Below are 13,735 nucleotides of genomic sequence, written 5' to 3'. Positions count from 1 at the left end.
AATGGCAGTAAAAACTTAATGGTTTGGTTTGTGATGTGGTAGACTCCCTCCCTAATGTGTTAGAGACATCAAACTTGCAGGGGATCTCTAACTGACTTTCCATTACTTGCGCTCCAAGTTTGGTGAGGATTGGATTTATGGGGGCCCCCAAAGAAGGTGTCCCCATCGTCCATCTTGTGCAATGGAGGAAAAAAGAAGCAACCCCCCCCAAGCCCATCAGAACAGAATCAAGGTCCCAGAGAATCTCTGCAGTAGAAACTGAGGGGAGGCATTCTTGCAAGGCAAGCAGAACCAATGTCACTGTGGCAGCACAAACCCAACAGGACTAAGGTCAAGCCAGAGCATCTCTGCAGTTGAAACTTGGCAGGGGGTGTGTAATTTTTGCAAGCCCAGGAGAACCAGTAGAATCCAGTGCCACTGTGGCAGTGCCAGCACAACATGACTGCTTCTAGCACAGAATCACACTTCAAGCAAAGGTTTGGAGTTTTTGCAAACCCAGCAGAACCAGTGCAATGTACTATTGCACTGTGCCACTGTGGAATGCCAGCTAAAGGACTGATGTGAAGTACAGAATCATGATCTAAATAAGGGGGATGCAAGTCCAGCACAAGCAGTTCAGTGTTCAGAATGCTCAACAGAACCCAATGCCACTCTGGCAATGCAAGCAAAAGAGATCTAATGTCAAACCAGAGAATCCCTGCAGTACAAACTGAAGAGGCATTTTTTCCAAGCCCAGCAGAACCAGTTCAGTGTACAGAATTCCCAGCAGAACCCAGTGCCACAGTGTGCAAGCTTGAAAGGAAGGGGGATTTTGCAAGCCCAGCACAACCAGTTACAATGTGCAGAATGTCCAGCAGAACCTAGTGGCACTGGCATTGCAAACTTAAAAGGAATGGTCTCAAAGCACAACAAATCCAAACAAGGGGATTCTAAAAGCTCTGCAATAAAATGGGAAGAGAATAAAGGGAGGAAATTAGTTTATTAGAGTTCTTTCAGTTAGTCCCTTTTCCAAGCTAGAAACAAGTTCTGGAATACCTGTGAACCTTCACAACATCCACTGAAGTCTAAAAACTCTTGGCAAGGGTCCCTTGATTCTATATGGAAAGTCAGTACTCTCAAGCCATCCTGGGGAAAAAGCAATTGATGGGTTCTTTTGTTAATCTGCAGAACAACCCAAACCTATATATTTTTTACCTTATCAGTTACTGCCCTAGTAATTATTGGTATAACACCAGGGTGTGTTGTGTAAATGTTCTTGCAATGGAAGGTCGGTCTTTGGTTCAGTCAACAAAGGAGTGTAACATGAAAACACAGCTAAAGCAGAAAAAAAAAAGTAATCCCATGCTTGGTGTAGACAGTCCCTGGCAGGTAGTCCAATGTGGCATTATTCCATTTCCTCAAAATGTTATTTTAGGTATTCAGAGTGTATCTGTTGGTCTGTAGTAAAATGGTTAGATTTGGGTCCAGTAACAATTTAGAAATGATCAAGAGTTTCAGGGTATATACTTTCTAGAGTCAAAGCTTCCTTCGTCAGACATAAGTAGAAATGGAGATCTGAGTCCATTCTAGTCAAAAGATGGGAGAGAATGTTGTAAAGGATGTAAAGGTCCCTTGTATATTGTAATCAACTTGGTTAGAGCAGAGAAGAAATGTTTGGAGGATAAAATGAGCATTTGGAGTGGAATAAGAATCATATTCCATATTCAGCCCTGGGGGGTCCATTATTCTGAACTTGTGAATTAACTCAGATTCAATAATCTCACATTGTAATTTTCCCTTACAGTGTCTTTGTTTGAGGACTTTGGTCAGCAACGCAATGATCTGGAATATTAAAATGTTCTCCAGTTGGTTTTTGAATGCTGAATTTTTAATGTCAAGATTTATGTCTATTTATTCCTTTATGTAGGAACTGGTCTGTTTGTCCAATGTAGAGTGGAAGGATAGTGTTGACATTTGATGGTATACTTAACATTGGAAGATGAATAAGGGAATGAACCTGAGATGGTATGGCAGGTGTAGTTGTTGTCAAAAGTGTATATGAGGACAGAACTGGCATCTTGGTTTGTTGCAGGCCCTGGTCCCAGAGTCTATGGTTGGAAGACTATTGCTGTGGGTAAGAAGTTTAGGAGGCTGTCTGTGGGCAAGAAAAGGTTTGCCTCTCAATGCCTGTGTGACAGAGATTGCGGAAACACATGGCGGAAACAGATTCTCACTTGCAAGATCCACAACAGGCATTTTTGGAATTATAATAAAGGTAAAGGTAGTCCCCTGTGCAAGCCCCAGTCGTTTTCGACTCTGGGGTGATGTTGCTTTCACAACGTTTTCACAGCAGACTTTTTACGAGGTGCAATATCCACCTTTAAAAAAAACGTAGGAGTCAAGTTGCACCTTTAAGACCAACAAAGTTTTATTCGGAATGTAAGCTTTTGTGTGCTCTAAGCACACTTCATCAGACAAGGAATTCACCTGATGTAGGAAGGAAACAGATCAACAAAGCCAGAATGATACCAAGGGATAACCTGCTACAAAATAGGCCCAAACAAGAAAACAATGGAACACCACTGGTGGTCACTGTTTCCAGACCAAACTAGTTCAATGCATCATTAATGACTTACATGCTATGTTGGATAATGAGTAACATTGGGAGGCAAACCTTTTCTTGCACCAGAAGTGACTTAACTGTGTGAGGAACACCAGCAAACTGCCCCCCCACACACACACAAACCAAAAGTTCCCCATCTCCTTCCAGTTGTCTGGCAACTCTATATATCAACATATACATATAAGTCAGTTTGGTCCTAGTTCTTCTCATGGTTTCCAGCTTGTGCCTTTCCTGCCACTCATTGTCGAATCAGGCCCCCGAGCAACTGGCTGTCGTCTGCTTCATTCTCCTCTCTCTTGCTTCCTTCTGCATAACAGCTTGCTTTGCAAGGCTTGTTCAGTTGCAGAGGAGCTACAGAGGAAAACCTCTATTTTTTCTGTTGGCACTGAGGCTCCTCTCTTGGGGAGGAGGCAGAGCTTGCTTTGCCAGGCTCTCTCAATCGCACACCAGAGCTATTTACCCAAGCCTCTCTTCCTTCTGTTGGCTACAGTTCCTCCCCCTCCTGGTCTTCTGGGGAAGGAAGGAAAGAGCCAGAGCTTTCTTTGCCCAGTTCCCTAGATCCTATGGGAGAAATTAATGAGTATTAATGTTTTAAGCTTGTTTTAAAAAATCCTGAATTGTGTTTGTCGGTGGCCTTTATAAAGTTTATATCTCTGCTACCTAATCTTAAATATGGCCCAGCCCAACATGGTCTCATTTATGTCAGATCCAGCCCTCATAACAAATGAGTTTGACACCCCTGGTCTACTCATTCTTCTTCTCCCCCTTTTTTCCTATTTAGTGACTAGCTACTTCATGCATCTCACAAAATCTTCAAATGTTTATGCCACAAGAAATCTGTTAGTATTTAATGGAGTTGCAGGATTGGGAGGAAAAAGAACTAGTGAAGTCAACATTTTTTGCAGAAAAATAACACTGGGAATAATTACAATAGTCATCTGATCCTGCAAAGCATAGGCGCTAGTCAAGAATTGTAACCTTGCAAACCTACAAAAGGGACACCTGATCCAAGTGAAATTTAAGAAGTTTTTAGAACCAATTGTTGACTTGTATCTTGAGTATCCTTGGTCCTGTTTGTTCTCTGCTCGACTTGTCCATTAATTGAAACTGGAACAGGACTATATATTTATGTTTTGAAGGTTGTCGTGGACATTTATTTTCTGACTTTATCTAGGGATGTGTCCTTGCTTAGTTCTCAGCTTCAGAGCAGATATCTATTTCCTACCCCTGAGAACCCCTGAGGGCCAGTATACAGGCATAAAGATGAGTCCTGTCTTTATATCATCAGGGTAAAGCAGCAAGGAATCCTTATGTTTCTTCACACACAAAGCAGAAATTGGACACAGATAGATTTCTTCCCCAAGGAGTTCCTCCCTGTACTGATTTCTTCAGAAGGAAGCCATGCTATTTCTGTATATTAAGAGAAGATATTGACATACCTGGCAAGGGCAGGCTAAAATAAGTACTTTGGTTGTATTGATGTCCATTTTTTTTAATACCACAGCCAGAAGAATAAAGAAGCAGTAACATTTAAGCTACCTTCTGTTATTTAGGGCAGATGATCTCAAACTGTGTCATAGTGATCCTCTTGAAGCCAAGACAATAAATTGTTTAAGCTTCTCAAAGAATAGTGAGAACATAGAACTAATTCAGGAGTGGCCAAACTTGCTTAAGAGCCTCACAGAATAAATGTCAGATGTTTCAGAGCCTGTCTTTCTTTGACAGCTGCCTGACATGAACAAATATTACACATGTATCTTTATTAAAACTCTTAATACTTTCTTTGCACAGAAAGATAAAATGCATATGTGTGCACTTTACAACATAATCATGCTGGAAGGAGACTTTTTCAAAAAAACAAAAGCTGGGAATAACAGTCTCCATAAAACCAGCATAGGGAAAGGTTAGGGAATTATTTTTTGGCACCAATAAGAGAAGGAAACACACATGTACCATATAAATCACTGACCACCATTTGCATCATTATGCATCTCTTTGCCTTTACACATCATTAGTAAATACAGCTCCTACACAAGCTATAAAACTAAGGGGGAACCCTGTGCCACCCTCTTTAATTCCGTCCCTCCATCCAGTGGATCCCTTGGCTCTTGTGCTCTCATTCCTCGCTCTAGGTCTCTGGGCATCCATTTTGGTGGAGGAGAAGAGATTGCAAACCTACCTATTTCCCCCTCCTTTCCTCCTTCACACATGGTAGAAACAGTTGCCTACTTATGGGTCAGTGCTCAGACGCTGACTGAGATCCCAATGCTAAGCACGTTTACTTGAGAGTAAGCCTGCATTGCTCCTCCTTGACCTCCAGGAGCCACACAATATATGTGAAAAAGCCGCATGTGGCTCTCAAGCTTCTGTTATTTGTACATGACCTAAAGGATCCATGCTGTCTGGCAGTCACAGAGGCCAATGTGGCACAGGCCAATCCCCTTCTCTGCCTGAAGAAGACTCTGTGGTCTCAGCATACATCATACTAACTGGCTCTCTAGGCTATGTCCCAGCTTCAGGGCATAAGGGTCATGGCTTAAGTGGCAAAATCCCAGCTAAATCATGCTGTGAATCAAAAAATGTAACATGCTTTGAAGCTTACCTGAGATCCTGATCAGTGTTCCCTCTAAGCTGAGTTAGTGTGAGTTAGCTCACAGGTTTTTAGCCTCTGGCTTACAAATTTTTGTCTTAGCTCAGGAAGGATGGCCCCAGAGCAAACTAATGTATGTAGTAGCTCACACCTTTAATGTCAGTAGCTCACAAAGGAGAGTTTTTGCTCACAAGACTCAACAGCTTAGAGAGAGTATTGGCCCTGATAACTGCTTGTGTTCCCAGGAACCAAAAGGTCAAGAGCAAATATGTGTTTTGCAGAGAGAGAGAACCATTTGCTTTACCTTCCAGGAAGGGCAAGATGGATGGCTGTTGTAGAACATGATTTGGGTATTGAGATGTGTAGAATGTGCACCTTTGATTGATTGGAAGATGGGGGTTCACCTTTCCTTTGGGGGGGGGGTGGAAGCCAAGTTCTCTAAATCTATATTGGGTAAGAGGCTTCCCTTCAGCTAAGGCAGGAAAAGTTCAGAGGTTGGAAACCTTGTTCAAATGCAAAGAGGTGGATTCCCCAGCATGGTACAGTCGAGGATCGGGATCTGCATTTGCTTCCTGGGCCTCTGGGGGACATGTTAGAGGAAACTCTTCTGTATCATTAAGTTTAGCTTAGTATTATGTTTCCCTGTTCTTTTCCTTAGATCTGTAACCAGAGGGCATGATAATTATTTTCCTTGTCTTGTGCTCTAACTTAATCTGGAGCAATAAAGTTTTCCTGTTTAAGACAGCAAGACAGACTGTGATTCAATTCCTCCTTGAATGCTTCAGTCACTTGTTCACACTAAACTCACATGCCCTGGGGAAGGGCTGAAATAAGTTGAAAACCCTGCCTTTAGGACATGCTCAGAGGCAGCCTTTACTAGTGTTCCCCAGGTCACTGATAATATGGGAGGCTGGATTTTATCTTGGGGTGGTGGCACGAAGAAGAGGAACACACTTTTTACATGGACGCAAACACACTACAAGCATGTAAACACACACAGATCAAGGGCAGAGTATGACAAACCATACCTAGATTTCTTTATTTATTTAAAACAATGTTTATGCCACCTTTCCACTTGATCAGGGTCCCCAAGGGGGTGAACATAAAAACAGTGAAAAAATTAAAATGACAAAATAATCCAATTAAAATACATAAACAAACCACGCCAGAACCAGGGAAGAGAGCTAGTTACACACTTCTTGGGAGTATGCCAAATGAAACAAAGAAGCATTCACTTGCTGGCAGAGGACACCAATAGAGGGAAACAGATGAATCTCCCTGGGGAGAAAGTTTCAAAGTTTTGGTGCCATGACCAAGAAAGCCCTTTCTTGGGCTGCCATGCATCCAGCCTCAGATGACAGGGGCAATCAAAGCAAGGCCTCTGAAGATAACCACAGTATACAGACAGGGAGAAGGCAATCCTTAATCTATGTTTCTCCCAGGCCATACAAAGCTTTAAAAGTCAATACCAGCAACTTAAATTGAGCCCAGGAGCAAATTTGACTTGAGTGATATGGTTCCTTTGACCAGCCCCAGTCAACACTTTGGCCCCATCATTCCGTACCATCTGTTACTTTTAGATACAGCCGTTTATGATGATAACGGCTTACCATGAATTCTCTCAAGACAAAAATGACAATGACCAGAACTAGTCCTCAGTATGAATTCACTCCAACATTCCCCACATTAGAGGGAACTAAGATTGGTTGCTAATCTCTAGGAGGAGGCTGGAGTTCTTCTGGCACTCCAGTTGCTCTACAGATTTCTGAGATCAATTTCCCTGGAGAAAATGGCAGCTTCAGAGGGTGGACTCTATGGAATCAAATCCCTGTTGCATTCCCTTCCCAAACTCTGCCAACACCACCCAACTCCACCCCAGGAATTTCCCAACTCAGGAATTCCCATTCCAGAACTGGAAACCCTGCTTCTGCACCATAACCCATCTTGAAGGCTTTGGGTTAGGAAAAAATTTTTAAACGTACCAAAAATCCCACTAAGCAATGTTTGATCACACTAAAATGCCATTAGAATTAAGTTTTGCTTACAGCTAGGTTCACCAGCTTCCACAATAACTCTCGAGATTACAGATATCAGCCCTCCCCTATCCACATCCCACAATCCTTATGATCCATCCCCATCCTTATGCTCCACCCACAAATCTCCAGAAATTTCCTAACTTGGAGTTGACAACACTACTTCCGGCTTAACTCTGAGCCCTAATGTCCAACCTAGCCAAAAAGGACAATATCATCAGTTTAGATCATCAGCTTTCCGGGAGAAGGGCATTCCATTTCTGGGGATCACTGAGAACCTGTAACGTACTGAAGTCGGAGACATTCAGATGGCAACATGCTTTATTAGCGAGTACATCACAAAAGACAACATGGCGGGGCCGGGTCCCCTGTTCTATACATTTCCCGGAACAGCCTTCTTCCTGATCAGGTCCAATCCTGGCCAGTTGAACTTCCCGCCACTGATCGTCATAGGCGGGCTGCATTCGTCCCTTCCAGGCACCGCCCACAGGTGCGCTGTGCTGCACTTTCCAGGACGAATGCCAGACACAACAGAACCCATGTTGTTTGAACCTGGCACAAAAGATAAAGGGTATGGGGACCAGGGCTTTTTTTTTTGTGGGAGGGACTCCTTTGCATATTAGGCTACACCTCTCTAATGTAGCCAGTTCTCCAAGAGCTTACAGTACAGCCCTGTAAGAAGAGCCTTGTAAACTCTTGGAGGATTGGCTGCATGAGGGGGGTGTAGCCTAATATGCAAAGGAGTTCCTGCTACAAAAATAGCCCTGATGGGGACAAACTAGCTTCTGTGAATCCTAAGCTTTTGAGAGCATTTTGTAGGTCAAACAAATAATCATGAATCATTTTTGGAGTACAAGAGGGACCCAGCAAAGATATTTGAGAATTGATGTTTTCCTGACGACTTGTCTCTATTGAAGCGTCCATACAGTCTCCAAGATCAGGTCCCTTTTAGGCCAGCACAGCATTTTAGCTGAGTAGCAATAAATTATAAACGATGGTTGAAAAGCTCTCCCCATGACAGAAGGGAATTCACTTTTAACCAGGTGGATCTGGTGTAAGGAATACAGAGCCATAACTAGCTTATTTTGGCCCTGAGACCAAGAATATAAAATTGTGCCCTTTTTACTTCCATAGTAGTTATTTTGGTAAAAAGGTAAATACATAAATCACAACAGTAATAGTAACACATTTATTTTAATCATGATATACTTTTTCTACGGCCCTCAGCTTTGTGTGCCTGAGGCAAATGCCTTGCCTTCCTTACAGCTCTGAAGGTACCATTACTGTAACCTGAGATGCCAGAACTATAAATCTAAGTGTTAGAAGGTTAAAACACACTGACAACCAGTTTTTCTCCTGGTAAGAAAAGAACCACAAAAAGTCTATTTTAAGAATCATAGAGCCTGCATGTACAAAAGCCACACTGGACAAGGGCTGTGGGGTGTGGAGGGAAATTAGGCTCCCCCCCTCACTCCAAAAGCAGTCTGGGGCCAACGCACTATCTGTTATAGAAGCCCTATCTTCCCTGGGATCACAAGAAGACCATCTTGAGCTACTTTAACTTATATTCAGAAGATGCCTCAGGAACTTGTGGTCCCCTCTCCTGAAGCAGAGCAAAAGGGGCCAACAGTGATTCTGGGGCAAACTTGTATCCAGACGGCTTTTTTGATTCAACTTCATCATGAAGGCGAGCAGATCACACAGCATATCAAATGGAACCATCGCATTTTGATGATGAACAAGAAAGATCATCTTGGGTGAGTTGGCATTTACTAAACATATTGCTTCAATGGCAGGCAGAAGCACAAACCATATGGTCGCCATATTGCTGTTGCATCCCCATTTGAGAATGTTGACTTTTTTCAGTTGGAAAGAAAGCAGACCCACAGCTCAAGCTCTGCAAAAGGCTGCAGGGGAGAGATCTGCAAGACATTTGTCTTGCTTAAGCTTTTCCTTTTCTGTGTCTCATCACTAATTCCAAATGAAGTGCGGTAGCTGTAGGAATCTTGTGTCAACAGGAGGAGGAGAAGCCAACAGTAGATAAGAGCTGTGCAGCTTCTGTTTCTGCCACACAGCCAGGACTTTTAAGAAAAGAAAGGATTAATGCTTGACAATATGGGAGCCAGTTTCCATAAAACCAGAAGATTATTCCAGCTGTTTTTAAGGCTGCATGTCTTTTAAAAAAGAGAGAGTTAAGCCTGCCCTCCCATTGATGCTTTTTAGCTGTATATTTTTGGAAATGAATTGACTGGTTTAAATAAAGGACAGATCAACAGCACACTTGATTCAGGAATGGGGGGGGGGGGGTGGAACCCTACAAAATACAGTGATGCAACTATATGTTACCAAAATGTTTGAAAAAAATAACCTTCAAGAGGAAAGAGTATTTGTCTCTCTGCCAGTAGCTGCTGCTCTGTTTGGGCCTCATCTTAGCTGACAGCTTCCTGTCTCTCACTTGGGAGGGATGGGGTGGGGGGTAGGATAGATAATGAGTCTTGGTAAACATACACTGCTTCACCACACACGCAACTGAATAAGCTGTGGCTTTTCTTGGCATTGTTCCTCTTTCTCACAAGTATATCAGGCCCAAGACAAAGAGAACACAGTGTTCCCTACTGATTGCACAAAGGGTTTAAAAACATGTTTATGTGAGGCAGTAGCAAAGGGATTAGTCACTGAGTGGCATGCCCCGCCCTCCTCTCAGTGAGTGGAGGAACTCCTTGAAAGTCAAAGCCCAGGCACTTTCTATCCAGATTTGCCTCCAGCGTGTTCCGTCTGTGACCTATTTTCTTCCTTAGTGTTTTAATATTAAAGCACTCAGATCACTGTTACATAAGGGGTTGGCAGCATCTTTTCTTTCGATTTTTAGCTTACTGTTATTAATTTTTTGCAGAATAACCATACAGATAGATATCAAATATTAGACTGGGATTGGCTTAAGGGTATGTTTCAACATTAAGTGCGTTCTACAGAATGTTATATAGGCTGTGATCACACTTGCTGAATAATACAGTTTCAGCCCACTTTTAGTGCACTTTCCAACTGGATTTTACTGTGTGGATTGGCAAAATCCAGTTTGAAAGAGCACTGAAAGTGGGTTGAACCTCCATTATTTAGCATGTGTGATTGAAGCCATAGAGACACGTTCCTTTTTTGGGATGTATATTGATGTGCATGCAAGGAGGTTGCATCCAGTGATTTCCAGCCTAGGCATGCCAAAACACTGTGAGTGTGTGTGTGTGGGTGGGTGGGGGAATCAGAGGCAGAGTTGCTTCTTGGTGTTGTGTTCTCTCTCTGTGATACTGGAAAGTGGAAACAACATCAAACTGCTTCTGACTTATGGTGATCCCATGAATTAATGACCTCCAAAGCATCCAATTGTGAACAGCCTTGCTGAGGTCTTGCCACCTGAGGTTCGTGGCTTGCTTGATTCAGGCTGTGGAGAGCCACCATGGGCCCCCAGACAAAGATTCCTTCTGGACTTCCCATGTGACCTTGATCAAAACCACTCTCTGTCTCACTGACTTGCTTTGAAAAGGAAGGAAGATGATTAGAACTAATAGGTATATTGTTTTTTTGCAGCTGGCACTCATGGGCACAATGGCACCCAAAGGCATGTTTCTTAGCAAGTGCTTTCTTCTTCCCCCAAAGTATCTCTTTTCTGAAACAAAAAATGAGTCCTGGTAGGTGATCAGAGTCCCACAATCATACTAATTTTAGAAAGCAACTCTAGTCCTTGGATACTGAAATCTAACTAGCTCCAGTTATTCTCTCCCCTCCCCTTCTGCTGTTGCTGCCTCCTTAAATAGAAAGAAAAAGAAAGCAGGAGAGAACAGAGAGAGACCACCCCATCCTCCTCTTCCAGCCAGAGTGTAAGACTTCTGTTAAAAAAAAAAATCAAGCAAGCAAGCACATTCCTATTCTTAGGCTTTGCTGTTTCCTATCCTTGTTAACTCAAAGTATGACTGGTATGATAAGGCTTTAAAAGGTAAAGGTAATCCCCTGTGCAAGCACCAGTCATCTCCAATGTCGCATCACTGACGTTTTCACGGCAAACTTTTTACGGGGTGGGTTGCCATTGCCTTCCCCAGTCATCTACACTTTCCCCCCAGCAAGCTAGATACTCATTTTACCGACCTTGGAAGGATGGAAGGCTGAGTCAACCCTGAGCCTACCTGAAGCCAGCTTCCACCGGGATCGAACTCAGGTCGTGAGCAGAGCTTGGACTGCAGTACTGCAGCTTACCACTCTGCGCCACGGGGCTCTTGTGATGGGGCTTATTTGTATGTAAATATGCACAGAAGAACCACAGCCTTAAATTACTTCCCTCACTTCTTCTCCCTGATCCCCCCCATCCCCAAATCCATCCAGCATCCAACTCTTTTCATTCACTAGTATCAAATGCCGCCCCCAACAACCCCCTGCAATTATCCTCAACCAGATCTAGGGTGATCCTACTCTTATGGATCTCACAGCAGCTTGAATTACAGGAACCAGCCAGTAATAAGTGTTTGCTCTGTTCTGTCAAAAGTTCCTCTGCTCACACGTGTCTTACTGTATATATTGGTTCTTAATATTTATTTTAATGTACTATGCAAAATACTTTTTAAAAGCTATTTTGTATTATTTTTCTTCAGTATATTGTTTCTATATGTACGATAATTTTGTTGTTATCTTTTTTAAAAAAAATCCAATAAAGTTATGCTATTCTGGGGAGGGGGGAGTTACTCTGTTGATTTCTAAAGATCAGGCTGCCATTAAATGCAGAGGTGCAAAGGGACCCTTTCTTTGAGTCAGTTGGCCACCCTATCTAGAATCCCCACTGCTTTTTAGACACTGATCTTTTTCTTGTGATGCTTATTCTGAGCAACTGCCTGGAAACTTTTTTGCCTCACAATGCCCTCCCCCTCTGTAATTTTCTTCTCTGGCACATGAGATAATTGAGAAATCGCCCTCCCTCCTCCTTCCACTGCCTCCAGCTAGAGGCTCATTTACCAGAGGACAATCCTGTTCTTGTAGCAGAGACACTTCTCTATGCAGCTTAGGTAATGAGACAGGGAATAGAGCAAATGATGGGCTTTTGGCAAGGTAGATCATGGCAGGAGGATAATAACAGATGAGGGCCAGGCTGCTGCCATACAGTTCCTCCTACAAGGGAGAACGGGCATGTGATGCACATGCTGCCTTCCCAGAGTGCAGAGTGTGAAGTTGGCTGGTTATGCAGGTGCAGGAGGGGGGCAGGTGGGGGTGGGGGGAGGGATGTATGAGTGAGGAAGAGGGAGAGAGAGAGAGATTGCAGCAAAAAGGGCATTCCAAGGGAAGCTGAACTCTACTGCATTGGCTGTTGTTGGAACCCCCAAATGTTGTCTCCCCCCCCCCCACCCAGTGCCCCTCACTAGTCAATCCATCTCATGGTGGATCTACCTCTTTTCCTGTTGCCTTCAGTTTTTCTAGCATTATTGTCTTTTCCAGTGACTCTAATACGATATCCTAATCTGAAGAAGTGAGCAGTGACTTACATAAGCTCATAGCCTGCCACAAAGTTTGTTAATCTTTAAGGTGCTGTTGGACTCTTCCTCTTTCTACTGCTACAGACAGACTAACACAGCTACCCCTCTGGATCCTAAGTTTGGTCATTTTAGCTTTTAGGGAGAATTCAGGCTTGATTTGATCTAGAATCCATTTATTTGACCTTTTTGGTACTCCATGGTATTCATAAGGCTCTCCTCCAACACCACATTTCAATTGAATCATCTTTTTTCCTGGCAGCTTTCTTCATTGTCCAGCTTTCACACCAATACACAGTAATGGGGAACACTATGGAAGGAATTACCTTGATCTTGGTCACCAGTGACACATCCTTACAGTTAAGAATCTTTTCTGCCTCCTTCACAATCTCAGTCTCCTTCTGATTTATTGGTTGTGATCCCCTTTTTGGTTGATGACGGAGCATACCCACAGTAAAAAGGTAAAGGTAGTCCCCTGTGCAAGCACCAGTCATTTTCGACTGGGGTGACGTCACATCACAACATTTTCACAGCAGACTTTTTATGGGGTGGTTTGCCATTGCCTTCCCCAGTCATCTACACTTTCCCCCCAGCAAGCTAGATACTCATTTTACCGACCTTGGAAGGATGGAAGGCTGAGTCAACCCTGAGCCTACCTGAAGCCAGCTTCCATCGGGATCGAATTCAGGTCATGAGCAGAGCTTGGACTGCAGTACTGCATCTTACCACTCTGCGCCACGGGACTCTACCTACAGTAGGGAGAGTAAAAACAGTGACCTGGATCCTGACGTAAATCTCTACTAGTAGAAAGTATTTCCACCAGCGGAATAGTACCTCCTTGCCCTCCCTTTCCACTACAGCATGAAGTATTTCCCAAAATGCTGTTCCTGGAGAGAACAGGATCTCAAGAGTTGATTGAGCAGTGAATTCATAAAGCTGCTTTAAGTCTGATATTGATCTGGACAATCCAGTATTTTCTCCAACTGTCCAGGAATGTTTTCAG

Source organism: Heteronotia binoei, chromosome 10 (genome assembly GCF_032191835.1).
Source record: "Heteronotia binoei isolate CCM8104 ecotype False Entrance Well chromosome 10, APGP_CSIRO_Hbin_v1, whole genome shotgun sequence".
Classification (NCBI taxonomy): domain Eukaryota; kingdom Metazoa; phylum Chordata; class Lepidosauria; order Squamata; family Gekkonidae; genus Heteronotia; species Heteronotia binoei.
Note: the sequence above shows the minus strand (reverse complement) of the source record.